This window comes from Somniosus microcephalus, chromosome 6 (assembly GCF_052327205.1).
Source record: "Somniosus microcephalus isolate GS21.2 chromosome 6, FLI_Smic_1.0, whole genome shotgun sequence".
In the NCBI taxonomy this organism is placed as follows: Eukaryota; Metazoa; Chordata; class Chondrichthyes; order Squaliformes; family Somniosidae; genus Somniosus; species Somniosus microcephalus.
In genome coordinates, this window is record NC_140992.1 from 261,981,926 (window position 1) to 261,998,566 (window position 16,641).

General features: G+C 51.2%; 1 protein-coding gene across 1 annotated transcript in view; it reads right to left on the minus strand.

The window, feature by feature from the left end:
* The window catches only part of LOC147116709 (chromodomain Y-like protein 2), a 248,523-nt gene that overhangs the window by 201,154 nt on the left and 30,728 nt on the right, over window positions 1-16,641 (minus strand). The window lies entirely within an intron of this gene.

Here is a 16,641-nt window from a genome sequence, read left to right on the forward strand (position 1 = left end):
CAGATGCCCTTGGGGGTCGGCCAAGACGAGCTCTGGCCCTCGAGGGGCCGGCTGCTGACTGCTGCAGCTGTGGCTGGGCAGCATCAGTCTCTCCAGCAGCTCATCGCAGCTTTGCTGGGGGAGTGGCAGTGGCGGCTGCAGCAATGGGGGCAAGCTGGCTGATGCCAGGCGCTCGCTGGTCGCCAGAGAGACTGGCACTCGGCCGGGCTGGCACTGCAGCAAGCGCAGCAATCTGGTGAAGGCCAGACCGCTGTGCTGCAGCAGCGCGGCGGGTGCCCTGGCGATGCATGCGTGACACAGCGAGTGTGGCAGCAGTGAGTGCCCATACTGCCCTGGTCTGTGCCCGCATCAGACCAGCCAGTGACTGCACGGCACCACTGATCAACTGTCCACTCGCTGCCTGTGCTGCCCTGAAGTCGTCCCGACTCGCGTCCTGTGCTGCCCTGAATTCGGCCCGACTCGCGTCCTGTGATGCCCCGAATTCGGCCCGACTCGCGTCCTGTGATGCCCCGAATTGTGCCCGACTCGCGTCCTGGGATGCCCCGAATTGTTCGAGACCCCTGGCCTGTGCTGCCGCGAGTTGTTCGAAACCCCTGGCCTGTGAGGCCCCGAAATTGGACACACTATGAGCCAGGGACTCAATGGCCTCAGGCAACCGTGCCACAACCCCCATGAACTCGGTGTGCCGACGATCCGAGTCCGCGGACATTTGATCAAGGAGGCGCACCTCCTGGGCGAGGACCGTCTCCGGACTGGAGGCCGGACTCTCCCTCTGGGGAGAAGGCCGCCGAGCTGCCCGACCCTTCCCGCGTGGCTGCACGCCACTGGGCCCAGCAACTACACTCCCCTGCAACACTTCCTCCCTCTGGGGAGAAGGCCGCCGAGCTGCCCGACCCTTCCCGCGTGGCTGCACGCCACTGGGCACAGGAGCTACACTCCCCTGCAACACTTCCCCCCCTCTGGGGAGAAGGCAGCCGAGCTGCCCGACCCTTCCCGCGTGGCTGGACGCCACTGGGCACAGGAGCTACACTCCCCTGCAACACTTCCCCCCTCTGGGGAGAAGGCAGCCGAGCTGCCCGACCCTTCCCGCGTGGCTGGACGCCACTGGGCACAGGAGCTACACCCCCCTGCAACACTTCCCCCTGGCTCTCCTCCAGGGAAGGCGTGTCCCCTCCATTGCCATCCCCTGGCGCGGATGAGGGTTCCCCCGATGTGCCGCCTTCCTCCTCCTCGTCCTCCTCTTCCGAGGGACTGACACTCGCAGCTTCAGGGACCTCCTCCTCACCAGCTGAAAGCAGGAAGGCACAAGAGTAGCTTTAGAGTGAGGACAGGGCATCAGCGAGGGAGGCATGAGTGGTGGCATTCTGCGCATTGGTCGGACAGTGGCAAAGGATGTAGATCTGAAGCGCAAGGGGAATGAGAGAGGTCCAAACGGTCATGTCCTTACCATTGGGGCCCAGCACAGGGTCGGCATCTCCAATTGCAACGGGGCCAATCACCCGGGCACCCATGACTCGACCCACGCGCTCCTCCAGGTCACTGAGCTGCTGGAACTGGGCACGGCCTCCCCCGGTGACAGTCCGGCTCTTCAGATTCTGGGCCAGCTTGGCCTGCAAGAGAAAGGACGGCCTCTAAGTACAGTGTGGTGCCCTGTTGTTGTGTGCACTGCCTCCCATGGTCGAATAGCTTGGCCAGTGTGGTGCCCTGTTGTTGTGTGCACTGCCTCCCATGGTCGAATAGCTTGGCCAGTGTGTAAAGTGCAGAAAGTGCAATTGATGTTCATGCCAGTGCCATAGCTGCTGGATGAGGGCTGGCCATTAGGCCTTTGAGGTCCCTTTGCCCATAATGTGAGGTGCACATGCAAGGATGAGGAGGACACTGGAAAGGGTACTCACCCTGACAATCCGAGTGAGGTCGTTAAACTTTTTCCGGCATTGGACACAAGTCCTGGGGACATCGCTGTTGGCTGTGACCCTCTGGGCGATTTCCCTCCAGGCTCTCCTGTACACCCTCTTGGGAGGCTTCTTGCCACTGTCCAGGAACAAGATATGGCTTCTCTTCTCCAAAGCCCTAACCAGCACCTTTAAATCATGGGCAGAGAAGCGCTGCGCTTGCTCACGGGCCCTCTGCATCCTTCCTGGCGCTATTTCTCTCCAGCAGCAGTGTTTCGGCCTAGCTGGAGGGCTGCAGTATCCAGGGCGTGGCAGCAGACCAAGTCGACCCTTCCCCCTTTAAGAGCTGGCCGGCGCCAGGGTGTCTGCTGTCAATCAAAACATGACCGCACCTGCGCTGCGCCTGGCCTCGGCGGTATCAGTCTGCACCGCCGGCTTAGCGCCTAAAGATAGCCGTGCAACACCAGTTTTAGCGCTCGAACAAACTCCTTGGCCAAAGCTACTGAATATCGGTGAAGTGGCCTCCACTTTCCGGCGGGCGCAAACTTTAGCGGCCGCCCGACTTTACCGCCCCAAAAGTGGCTATACTGAATTTCTAGGCCATTATGTTTTACTATTCTTCCTACCAAAGTGAATAACCTCACATTTCCCTACATTACACTCCATCTGTCACCTTACTGCCCACTCACTTAGTCTATCTATATGCCTTTGCAGGCTCTTTGTGTTCTCCTCACAGCTTACTGTCCCACCTAGCTTTGTATCGTCAGCAAACTTGGATACATTACACTCGGTCCCTTCATCTCGGTCATTAATATAGATTGTAAATAGCTGAGGCCCAAGTACTGATCCTTGCTGCACCCCACTAGTTACAGCCTGCCAACCTGAAAACGATCCGTTTATCCCTACTCTCTGTTTTCTGTCCGTTAACCAATCCTCTATCCATGCTACTGTGGCGGAACCACCAGAGGATTACAGACAATTGTATATCATTCCTTTTACAGCAATGTAGTACAGCTGGGGGCTGCACCTTTAATGTATCTGTTAACTGTACTAGGGCTTCTTTCCTGTACTCCGCGTGATGACGTCATGCCGTCCATCACGTGATCTCTCAACGGCGGGAAGAACGTGATGACGTCATGACGTCAGAGCTCGGAACCTTCTAGCAGTAGAGCTCGGAACCTTCTAGCAGTTGAGCTCGGAACCTTCTAGCAGTAGAGCTCGGAACCTTCTAGCAGTTGAGCTCGGAACCTGCTAGCAGTTGAGCTCGGAACCTTCTAGCAGTTCCAGAGAGGCTTTCAAGCAGACCAGACCTATTTGCATTGTATCCTACAGTTTCTTGTACAGCTTCGTTTGTTCATTAAATTTTATTGCTTTTGATTTTCTGAGTCGATCTCAATTCTTCGGCTAGGAACCCCAGTTCCTACATTGGCGACCCCGATTTCATCGAACAATTTTCGTTGAAGTTACATCATGGACACGAACGCCGTCACCCTCAAACTGCCGCAATTTTGGGAGCAACAACCGGCCGCGTGGTTTTTCCAGGCGGAAGCCCAATTTGCAATCCGGGGAGTAGTAGCGGATTCGACCCGTTATTATTACGTGGTCTCCGCCCTCGACAGCGCCACGGCCTCGCGGGTCGTCAGCCTCCTCGAGAGTCCACCGAACGATGGCAAGTACGAAGCATTAAAAGCACGTTTACTGCAGATTTTCGGTCTGTCCAAGTCGGAGCGCGCTCGCAGACTTATCTCCATGCCCGGCCTCAGGGACTCAAAACCCTCAGAGCTCATGAGCCAAATGCTCACGCTTTTGGGCTCGGAATCGCAATGTTTTCTGTTCCACGAGCTGTTTCTCTGTCAACTACCAGAGCCAGTACAGATGGCCTTGGCCAATTCCGCGATCACGGATTGTGCTGAACTCGCTGCGGAAGCGGATAAAATATTCACCGTCTCACAACAATCTTGTGCAGCCACGAGGCGCCCATCCCCCACAAGAGCGAATCCGACTCCTCCTCCTGCAGGCTGGTGTGCATACCACGCTCGTTTCGGCGCGAAGGCCAGAAATTGCCGTCCGCCCTGCAGTTTCTCACCAAAAAATAAACCTACCTCAAACCAGCGGTTTCTGAGAAGATCAATAAGGCCTAAGGGACGCGCCGGAGTTGCGATGGCCGTCGGGTCCGCAGGGAAACACCTATACATTACAGACTCCCTGTCAGGGCGATGTTTTCTCTGTGATACTGGCTCTCAGTGCGGTATCCTACCAGCGTCGAAGCTAGATCTTCAATCAGGCGGTCAAGGTCCCCCCCTCGAGGCAGCCAATGGTGCGGCCATTCGCACGTTCGGAAAGCGTAGGTCCAGTTGAGTTTTGGCGGCCAACGTTTTGTTTGGGAGTTCATCACGATGAAAGTCTCACAGGCCATCCTGGGGGCAGATTTCTTCTGCGCAAACGGGTTTCTCGTCGACGTCCGACACTGCCGGCTAATCAGTGCCTCCACTTTTCACTCAGTCCCCTGCCACCGAAGCACTGCGATGTCTTGGTCAGTTGCCTGTGCAGTCCCATCTCCAAATGAGTTCTCTCGTCTTCTCAGTGATGTGTGGCGCACCACATTACCACGACAGGATTCCCCGTTTATGCGAGAGTTGGAAGGCTGGAACCCGGTAAACTCGCGGCCGCCAAGGCGGAGTTCCATACAATAGAACGCCTGGATATTATTCGACGTTCGAATAGTCCTTGGTCCTCGCCATTACAGATTGTTCCTAAGCCGGGCGGCGGGTGGCGACCATGTGGCGACTACAGACGCCTGAATGAGGCTACCACACCGGATCGGTACCCAATTCCTCACATTCAGGATTTTTCGGCCCATCTAGCAGGGAATTCCATCTTTTCCAAAGTAGACCTCGTCCGAGGCTATCATCAAGTGCCCGTGCATCCTCAGGACGTCCCCAAAACTGCCGTCATCACACCTTTTGGGCTCTTTGAGTTCCTTCATATGCCGTTTGGGCTGAAAAATGCAGCACAAGCCTTCCAACGTCTCATGGATTCCATGTTGCGCGATCTGCCGTTCATCTTCGTCTACCTAGATGACATCCTTATTGCCAGTAACAGCACGAAAGAACACATTACGCACCCTTTTTTCTCGTCTCAGCCAACATGGCCTTATTATCAACCCGGCCAAGTGCCAGTTTGGGTTGCACAGCATTGATTTCCTGGGACACAGAATCACCTCAGAAGGCGCCGTCCCGCTGGCCACGAAGGTGGAAGCAGTCACCTTGTTCCCTCTTCCTCAGACCGTCAGGGCCCTCCAGAAATTTCTGGGAATGGTCAATTTTTATCATCGGTTCGTCCCCAAGGCGGCATTGTTGATACAACCTTTGTACGAGGCCCTCAGAGGTAAATCGGGCAAAGACCCGATAGATTGGACACCCCAGACGGACCAGGCTTTCCTCGACACTAAGAACGCTTTGGCTGCTGCGACCATGTTGGCACATCCCCTTCCGGGCGCAACCATTGCCCTTACCACCGACACATCTGATTATGCCATCGGGGCAGTACAGGAGCAGTGGGTCGACGGCACATGGCAACCGCTGGCTTTCTTCAGCCGCCAATTGCGGAAGAACGAACGCAAGTACAGTACTTTTGGTTTGATAGGGAGTTGTTGGCATTGTTTCTGGCCATCCGCCATTTTCGCTTCCTACTGGAAGGACGCCTGATGGGCCTTCAATAAACACAAAACTAGAAGTTATAGACTTAAACAAGTTGGCTTTTAATCACGAAGATCAGAGCTAACATCTCAACACGCCGACTGGTTCACAGGAATGAGTCATACAGATCCTGGGATCTTTATGTAAGAGAAGTCAGGGGCAGAGCCAAGAGCCAAGACCTGGAACCGCCCAGGTTAGTCGGGAAAGAGGAAGTGAAACTATACACAGTGGGGGAGGGTAATATACATGAGTGCAAAACGAATATAGGATCAAGACAAACAGATTTCATTACATTCACCCCTTCTATAGATTTAGTCCATCGGGGTGATGTTTCTTAAAAGTTGGTATAAATGAGTCTGTCAGGAGGTTTTGCAGTTCTCAGTGATCGGCGCAAAGCCGGTTGGGGTGCCTCTAGGGGAGTGGATTCTGGTTCCTCCGCTGTCCGGGCCCCCGCAGTGTCTTCCAGGTTATCTGCAGTGTCCTCCAGGTTAAAGTTGGGTATTGATACCTCTGGGCGTCCTGTCTCTTTGTAGTGTAGGTCTTCATCGGGTAGTCTCCCATCTTTCTCTCCGCTCCCCGAGGGAGCGAGGTCTTTTATGGAAACAGTGTCCTCTCGCCCGTCAGAGTATTCGATATAGGCGTACTGAGGGTTTGCATGGAGGAGCTGTACCTTTTCCACAAGGGGGTCCGTTTTATGGCCTCTCACGTGCTTCCGCAATAGTATTGTCCCCGGAGACGTCAACCACGCGGGTAGAGATACGCCCGAGGTGGATTTCCGGGGGGAAACGAACATCTTTTCGTGAGGGGTAGCGTTAGTGGCAGTACATAACAGAGACCTTATGGAGTGGAGCACGTCTGGGAGGACTTCCTGCCAGCGGGAGGTCAGAAGGCCTTTTGACTTTAAGACTAACGTGACAGCCTTCCAAACAGTAGCATTCTCCCTTTCCACTTGCCCATCACCCCGGGGGTTGTAGCTAGTGGTTCTGCTAGTGGCTATCCCCTTCGAGAGCAAGAACTGGCACAGCTCGTCACTCATGAATGACGTCCCCCTATCGCTGTGTATGTAGTTCGGCATGCCAAACATGCAGAATAGATTACAGAGACACTTGATGACCGTGGCACTGGTCATGTCTGGGCAGGGAATGGCGAAGGGGAAGCGGGAATATTCATCAATGATATTGAGGAAGTATACGTTATGGTCGGCAGAGGGAAGGGGTCCCTTGAAGTCCAGACTTAGGCGCTCGAATGGCCGTGTGGCTTTGATAAGGTGTGCACGGTCAGGCCTGTAGAAACGAGGCTTGCATTCCGCACAGATGCGGCAGGCTCTGGTCATTGCCCTGACCTCCTCGATGGAGTGGGGCAGATTGCGGGACTTTATAAGATGGTATAGTCGTGTGACCCCTGGGTGACAGAGGTCGTTGTGGAGACCCTGTAATTTGTCCGTGTGAATGCTGGCACACATTCCCCGCGATAGGGCGTCTGGGGGTTCATTAAGGGCTCCCGGCCTGTACATAATATCATAGTCGAACGTGGATAGTTCGATCCTCCACCTGAGTATTTTGTCATTCTTGATTTTCCCCCTTTGTTTGTTATTAAACATGAAAGCCACCGACCGCTGGTCGGTGAGCAGGGTGAAACGTTTGCCGGCTAGGTAGTGTCTCCAGTGCTGCACTGCCTCCACTATAGCCTGTGCCTCCTTCTCGACAGAAGAGTGCTTGATTTCAGGTCCCTGAAGGGTTCGGGAGAAGAAGGCCACAGGTCTCCCAGCCTGATTGAGGGTCGCAGCTAAGGCAAAGTCTGACGCATCGCTTTCGACTTGAAAGGGAATGCATTCGTCCACTGCACACACTGCAGCCCTTTCAATGTCCTGTTTAATACTGGTGAAAGCCTCCCGAGCTTCAGCTGATAGTGGGAAGGACGTCGATTTAATGAGGGGTCGGGCCTTGTCAGAGTAATTGGGCACCCATTGGGCATAATACGAAAAAAATCCCAGGCACCTTTTTAAAGCTTTGGGATTGTGTGGCAGGGGCAGTTCCTTTAGGGGGCGTAATCGGTCAGGGTCCGGTCCAATTACCCCATCTTCCACCACACAGCCGAGGATACAGAGACGGGTTGTGTTGAAGACACATTTGTCTTCGTTGTAGGTTAGATTCAGCTTTAGGGCAGTTTTTAAAAATCTCACAAGATTTAGATCGTGGTCTTGCTGGTTGTGCCCGCAGATAGTGACATTGTCCAGATAGGGGTAGGTAGCTTGTAGTTTATTCTCGTCAACCATGCGGTCCATCTCACGTTGGAAGACCGAGACCCCATTTGTTACTCCGAAGGGCACTCTGAGAAAATGGTAGAGGCGCCCGTTCGCCTCGAAGGCGGTGTATGGGCGGTCCTCCGTTCTAATGGGGAGCTGGTGATACGCGGATTTGAGGTTGATAGTCGAGAAGACTCGGTATTGCGCAATCTGGTTGACCATTTCTGATATGCGGGGTAAAGGGTAGGCGTCCAGCTGGGTATAAATATTAACAGTCTGGCTGTAGTCAATTACCATCCGTTTCTTTTCGCTATTTTTAACTATGACTACTTGGGCACGCCACGGGCTGGTACTGCATTCAATAATGCCTTCCCGCAGGAGTCTGTCCACTTCCGCCTTGATAAAGTGTCTGTCTTCCAGACTGTACCGTCTACTTTTGGTCGCTATGGGCCTACAGTTCGGAGCGAGATTAGCGAATAAAGAGGGCGGGCTGATTTTTAAGGTTGATAAGCCACAGACTGAGTGACGGCTGGGACCCGCCATATGCTAGCGTGACACTTTCGTGGTGGCACTGGAAGTCCAGGCCCAAGATTACATTAACACAGAGTTCTGGCATCACGAGGAGTTTAAAATCCTTGTAGTCCGTGCCTTTTACAGTCAGTGTTACCACACAGTAGCCCAAAATGTCCGAAGTGTGGGGCTTAGCAGCCATAGCAATTCTGCTCCGTGTAGGGGTTACCGTTAATGAGTGCCGCCGTACCAGGCTAGGGTGGATAAAACTCTCGGTACTCCCACAGTCAATTAAACATTTCGTTAAATTCCCGTTTACCTGTATGTCCATCATGGATTTTGTCAACGGGTGTGGCCTGGATTGATCCACCGTGATCGAAGCCACTGTTGGGCCCTGGGCGGCCGTTGAGTCGGGAAAAGATGGCGGATCCCAAGATGGCGGCCCGCACGAGGCGGTGACGGAGTTGGAAATCGGATTCCCCCTGCAGACTTTGCTAAAATGCCCCTTTTTCTTACATTTGAAGCATGTAGCGTCCTTCGCTGGGCATCGTTGTCTGGGGTGCTTGGCCTGGCCGCAGAAGTAGCATTTCGGGCCTCGAGACATTGCCGCTGTAGTAGGACTCCTGGGTGAACTTCTGTGTGGGGACTCCGGCGGCGTAGAGCTGGTCTGAGACCTGGATGGGGAAGATGGCTGATTCCAAGATGGCGGCCCCCTCGGCGCACATGAGGCGGTGAGGGCCGCATCGCCGGAAGAATAAGAGTCAGAGTTTTTCTGGGCCACGTCCAGCGATCGCGCAGTGGCCACTGCCTTTTTTAAGTCCAGGACCTCCTTCTCCAGCAGTCTGCCGGATATAATTCGATTTGAGGCCCATGATGAAGGAATCGCGGACCAATTCGTCAGAGTACGCGTTGGCCGTCACGGCCTTGCAGTTACAGTCCCGGACCAGGTCCTTTAGGCCCTGTAAGAAATTGTCCATTGATTCCTCTGGTCACTGCCTGCGTGTAGCCAGCAGATGTCTGGTGTACACTTCGTTTACCGGCCTCTGGTATTGGGCCTTCAGGATAGTGATGGCCTCCGTGTAAAAGGTAGCGTCCCGGATGAATGAATAAATCCGATGACTTACGCGAGTAGTCAGTAGACTCAGTTTATCTACCACGCTAGCGGATGAGGCCCCCGCGAAGAGTTCGAAGCATTTGAGCCAGTGTCCAAATTGATTTGATGCTTCAGCAGAATGTGGATCCAAGTCCAGACACTCTGGTTTTAGGAGTCGATCCATCCTAGTATTCTTTAGTGATTAAAATTGATGGGCCTTCAATAGCCACAAAACTAGAAGTTATAGACTTAAACAAGTTGGCTTTTAATCACTAAGATCAGAGCTAACATCTCAACACGCCAACTGGTTCACAGGAATGAGTCATACAGATCCTGGGATCTTTATGTAAGAGAAGTCAGGGGCGGAGCCAAGAGCCAAGACCTGGAACCTCCCAGGTTAGTCGGGAAAGAGGAAGTGAAACTATACACAGTGGGGGAGGGTAATATACATGAGTGCAAAACGAATACAGGATCAAGACAAACAGATTTCATTACAACGCCCATTCACGGCTTTTGTAGACCACAAGCCGCTTACTTTTGCGATGGCCAAGACAGCGGAACCATGGTCGGCACGGCAACGACGTCATCTTACGTACATATCTGAATTTACAACCGACATACAACATGTCTCGGGCAAAGACAACCTGGTGGCGGATTGTCTCTCGCGCGCCCAGCTCCACGCAGTACATCTGGGAGTCGACTATGTTGGTTTGGCAAAAGAACAGAAGGCAGACCCTGAAGTGCAGGCATACCGGATCGCACCTTCCAGCTTACAAGTGGCTGATGTCAGTTTCATGGCCGCAGGGACCACACTCCTGTGTGACATCTCGATGGGCGTCCCACGTCCAATCGTTCCAGTCGAATGGCGCAGGAGAATTTTCGACACTATCCACGGGTTGTCACACCCTGGCATGAGAGCGCCACAACGACTCATGACGAAGAAATTCGTCTGGAAGGGCATGCATCTCGACGTCCGTGACTGGACCAATACCTGCGTGAGTTGCCAGAAGTCCAAGATACAACGCCATGTTAAGGCCCCAGTCGCCACTTTTCCGGTTCCGGAGCGTCGATTCGACCATGTGCACGTGGACCTGGTTGGTCCTCTCCCTTCCTCTCGCGGGTACACTCACCTCCTCACCGTGGTAGACCGCACCACCAGGTGGCCAGAGGCAATTCCTTTGGTTGCCACCACAGCGGCAGATGTCTCCAGAGCCTTCATCTCGTCGTGGGTAGCTCGGTTCAGGGTACCGGCTGACATCTCCGACCGGGGGCCTCAATTTACCTCTGAGCTTTGGAACGCCGTAGCTCAAGGTTTGGGCACCAAGCTTCATCGTACCACCGCCTACCATCCACAGGCGAACGGTCTGTGTGAAAGATTCCACAGATCCCTTAAAGCCGCACTGCGTGCTAGTCTCCGTGGGCCTAGTTGGGTGGACAGGCTCCCTTGGGTGCTGCTAGGTCTTCGCACGGCGCCTAAGGACGACCTGCATTCTTCTTCAGCAGAGCTGGTTTACGGCCAACCACTCAGAGTGCCTGGCGATTTTCTTCCTCCTCACACGGAACCCTGGTCCCCAGCTCAGCAGCTCGTCAGCCACCAGGAAGCGGCTAGGAATCTCATCCCAGTGCCTACGTCGCATCACGACCTGCAGCGCTCCCATGTCCCGGTGGATCTTAAGAGCGCAGAATACGTGTTCATTCGGCAGGATGCTCGCAAAAACCCGCTCAAACCGCCTTACACAGGTCCGTTCCGCGTCATCTCGTCAGGTGACAAATCCTTCACAGTCGACGTCGGCGGTAAGCCTGTCCGCATCTCCATCGACCAGTTGAAACTGGCGCATCTGGATCTGAGCGAACCAGTCGTCACCGCTCAGCCACCTCGTCGTGGTCGTCCACCGTCGACTGCCGGTCCAGTACAGCCACAGTCATCCGCCGAGTTGCCAGTGCCCGCCTCACTGGGTCGACCACAGCCGGCCTCTTCTTCTCCTCCGCCTGCGGCGTCATCCCAACCACAGCCAACGGCCAGTTCGTCTTCTAGCGCTCCGTTCCAGCTGCCGGGGTATCGCAGTCGGTCGGACAGACTTGTCAGACCCCCTTCTCGCCTTATCTTCTCTGTTAAAAGCAATTCTGGGGGGGCGCATGTGGCGGAACCACCAGAGGATTACGGACAATTGTATATAATTCCTTTTACAGCAATGTAGTACAGCTGGGGGCTGCACCTTTAATGTATCTGTTAACTGTACTAGGGCTTCTTTCCTGTACTCCACGTGATGACGCCATGCCATCCGTCACGTGATCTCTCAACGGCGGGAAGAACGTGATGACGTCATGATGTCAGAGCTCGGAACCTTCTAGCAGTTGAGCTCGGAACCTGCTAGCAGTTGAGCTCGGAACCTTCTAGCAGTTCCAGAGAGGCTTTCAAGCCGACCAGACCTATTTGCATTGTATCCTACAGTTTCCTGTACAGCTTCGTTTGTTCATTAAATTTTATTGTTTTTGATTTTCTGAGTCGATCTCAATTCTTCGGCTAGGAACCCCAGTTCCTACACTACTATATTACCCCCAACCCCATGAGCCCTAATCTTGTGTAATAACCTTTTATGTGGCACCTTATCGAATGTCTTTTGGAAATCCAAATATACTACATCCACTGGTTCCACTTTATCTACCCTGCTAGTTACATCCTCAAAAAACTCTAATAAATTTGTCAAGCACGATTTCCCTTTCATAAAACCATGTTGACTTGATACCACTTCCTTAACAATAGATTCCAGCATTTTGCCGACGACTGATATCAGGCTAACTGGCCTGTAGTTCTCTGTTTTTTCTCTCCCTCCGTTCTTGAATAGTGGGGTTACATTTGCGACCTTCCAATCCGCTGGGACCATTCCTGAATCTAGGGGATTTTGAAAGATCAAAACCAATGCATCCACTATCTCCTCAGCCACCTCTTTTAGAACCCTAGGATGTAGGCCATCAGGTCCAGGGGATTTGTTGGATTTTAGTCCCATTAGTTTCTCGAGTACTTTTCCTCTACTTATATTAATTACGTTAAGCTCCTCACCCTCATTAGACCCTTGTTTCCCCACCATTTTTGGTATGCTTTTTGTGTCTTCTACTGTGAAGACAGATACAAAATATTTGTTTAACATTTCTGCCATTTCCTTATTCCCTATAATAATTTCTCCTGTCTCAGCCTCTAAGGGACCAACGTTTACTTTTGCTACTCTTTTCCTTTTTACATACTTGTAGAAACTCTTACAATCTGCTTTTATATTTCTTGCTACATCAGGAATATGAGCCAGAAGTACAAGAACATCCACGATACAAGTAAGGTTTAATTGTGTAAGGGAAATGGACACTAAAAGCACGGGGTTGCTCCTCCCAAAAAAACAAGGAGCAGCCGGGAAAACGTCAAGTCGCCAACCATTGAGGTCAAAGGACAATAGAAAATGGACTGGACGTTTCGGTATACAGTCATCTTTTTGCCCATCGTTGGAGAACAGTCATATTGTTGGGATCCAGTGCACGTGCATCAGAGCCCCTGTATTAAAATATATATAATCCAACTTAGAAAATCTTGCAATCCAATACCATCCAGCAAACAGACTGTTTCCACGTGCAAGTGGAAGGACTAAAGTGCACGCGCCAAATTTGGCAAAGAGATCTCCAGTTCAAGGAACTAGAATTGGGCTGCACCAGCTTCTGTTTTCTTTAAGCCAAACCTGATGTCTCCCCAACGCCAAATAATATTGGCCGGAAGACTGCCTGTGAGAATAGTTGCGGAATTGTATACAGGTGAAATAATTCCCTTAAAGATTATCATTGGCACTGGTCTACTGGCACCCTCACAGAATACATATTTGCTGGTCACCGTAGAGCTCGGCTGTCATTTTAGTGTAAAAAACACCGCTGCTAACTGGCAGAAAAGCTGCAATCTATCAGAAGGGAGAAGATGCTTCTGTTGCTGGTAAATCTTGAGACAAAGGCTATTTTCCAACATGCATGCTGAATCTAAGGTAATGAGGATGCAAGAGAGAGACAGCATTTTGTGATCAGGTAGTTACTTAGTGTAGTGTCAGCTGTGGCTCAGTGGGTAGCACACTCGCCTCTCGAGTCAGAAGGTTGTGGATTCAAGTCCCACTCCAGGGACTTTGGCGCATAAAGCTAGACTGACACTCCCAGAGGCAGTGCTGAGGGAGTGCTGCACTGTCAGAGGTGCCGTTTTTCAGATGAAACGTTAAACCGAGACCCCGTCTGCTCTCTCAGGTGGACGTAAAAGATTCCCCGGCACTATTTCGAAGAAGAGCAGGGGAGTTATCCCCGGTGTCCTGGCCAATATTTATCCGTCAATCCACAGAACAAAAACATATTATCTGGTCATTATCACATTGCTATTTGTGGGAGCTTGCTGTGTGCAAATTGCCTGCCGTGTTTCCCACATTACTTAATTGGCTGTAAAACGCTTTGAGACGTCCAGATTTTATAATTTATAATTTATTCAGAACATCCCAAGTATCTGGAGAGCTGCCAGAAGAAGGATGGTAACTTTACTAAAACGATTCAAAAGAATTTTTTTTCCCCAGCTCACCTGAGATTTTATTTTTTATTCATTCCTGGAATGTCAGCGTCGCTGGCAAGGCCGGCATTTATTACCCATCCCTAATTGCCCTTCAGAAGGCAGTGGTGAGCTGCCTTCTTGAACCGCTGCAGTCCGTGTGGTGAAGGCACTCCCACAGCGCTGTTCGGGAGGGAGTTCCAGGATTTTGACCCAGCAACGATGAAGGAACGGCCAATATATTTCCAAGTCAGGATGGTGTGTGACTTGGAGGGGAACTTGGAGGTGGTGGTGTTCCCATGCGCCTGCTGCCCTTGTCCTTCTAGGTGGTAGAGGTGGCGGGTTTGGGAGGTGCTGTCGAAGAAGCCTTGGCGAGTTGCTGCAGTGCATCTTGTAGATGGTACACACTGCAGCCATGGTACACCGGTGGTGGAGGGAGTGAATGTACCCATCCCTAATTGCCCTTGAGAAGGTGGTGGTGAGCAGCCTTCTTGAACCATAGAGGATAGTTGAGTCAGCCATATTGCCGTGGGTCTGGAGTCACATAGAGGCCAAACCAGGTAAGGACGGCAGATTTTCTTCCCTAAAGGACATTAGTGAACCAGTTGGCATTTGTAACGACAATCCAGTAGTTTCATGGTCACCATTACTGATACTAGCTTTTTATTCCAGATTTATTTAATTAACTGAATTTAAATTCCCATCATTAGTCCAGGCCCCTGGATTACTAGTCCAGTAACATAACCACTATGGTACCATACAAGATCGCGAACAGAAAAACTATACACAATAAAAGTCATTGACAATTTATCAGAATTAGTTAACCACAGAGAAATTTATCATCGAAACAGCAGGAGGAAGCAGAGGATGTTAGATCACGAACCTCTGGCATTACTTTAAACACATTCATTGTTTTGGTAAAGGAGAAGATGATGATTGATTTGGTAATGAAGACAAGAAACTGAATTGTGCCATAGAAAACAACTGACGACTGCCAAAATGCCGGAGAAGAAAGCAGCTCCCAAGAAGGGCGCCAAGAAAGCCTTGAATAAAGTGGCAGTAAAGGGCAGCAAGAAGCGGAGAAGGTGGAGGAAGGAGAGTTACTCCACCTACATCTACAAAGTGAAAAAGGTTCACCACCCCCTTCCCACCCTACCCACCGCCCCGACATCTCCTCCAAGGCCACGAGCATTTGAAGTCCTTTTGTGAACGATATTTCCGAGCACATCGCGGTTGTGTCTTCCCACCTGGCCCATTACAACATGCGCCGCACCATCTGCTGCTGCCCGGGGAGCTGGCATTGTTTCGGAAGGGGACAAAGGCAGTGACCAAGTACACCAGCTCCAATTAAAACTCCACAACGTACTGTAAAAACACACTACTGCCCGGGAGTAATTGAGGCTTCCTCCCTAGTTATTACTTTTCAGCAAAGAATGGTAGATTCGACCAAAAAGATGTTGGTCAGGTTGCCTTCGTGAAATCTAGGTACTAAAGACATTTGAGACTTCCAAGGATCTTGTGCGCCACGACTCAAGAATCATTTCTTGTAGTAGTAGATCTGTGAGGTTATCGTTTGGGTCAAGTTCAGTTGGAATTCAGGCTGGGATTAAACTAAGCCTTAAAAATGCCATCCGTTGCAGAAGCAAGTAAACATTTTCTGACATGAATCATGTAACATAATGTATTTCTATAAAAAGTGAGCTTTGAAATATTGTTGCTATCCATTTTCATTCCTAACTCTTTGGATGCAATCCTTTGATAAGGATAATCATTGTAAACCAATCTTGGTCAAGTTTTTTTAGAAAAAGATATACAGGTTGAAATTTTGAAAAAGACTTGCATTTATATAGCGCCTTTCACAATCACCGGACATCCAAAAGCACTTTACAGCCAATGAAGTACTTTAGAAGTGTAGTCACTGTTGTAATGTATGAAACGCGGCAGCCAATTTGCGCACAGCAAGCTCCCACAAACACCAATGTGATAATGACCAGATAATCTGTTTTAGATGTTGATTGAGGGATAAATATTGTCCAGGACACCGGGGATAACTCCCCTACTCTTCTTCGAAATAGTGCCGTGGGATCTTTTACGTCCACCTGAGAGAGCAGACGGGGCCTCGGTTTAATGTCTCATCCGAAAGACGGCCCCTCCGACAGTGCAGCACTCCCTCAGCACTGCACTGGGAGTGTCAGCCTAGATTTTTGTGCTCAAGTCTCTGGAGTGGGGCTTGAACCCACAACCTTCTGACTCAGAGACGAGCCAGAGCTGACACATTTTGAAGAATAAGGCACTGGCATCCAACATGAAAAATGACATAGCTTGCACAGGGGCCCTTATACAGATTCCAAGCATTACAAAAAGGGTCCAAAAAGTGAAACAGCTACAACCAAAAATGTTAATCAGCTGTTACGTGGATCACGAACCACTGAATCCTGATAAGACCCACAATGGTGTATCACTGATACCCCCGGGGTCTAAATATACAGTTGTGCATCGATTATGATGAATAATTTGGAGACCACTCCAGACTTCACACTGAGTCCCATCATTGGAAGATAAATCAATTCCAAAAGGTTTGTTGGCTGGCCAGGATATCCAGAAAGTCCTTAGGTAGAAAGAAGTTATTTGGCTAAAACTGTATCTGA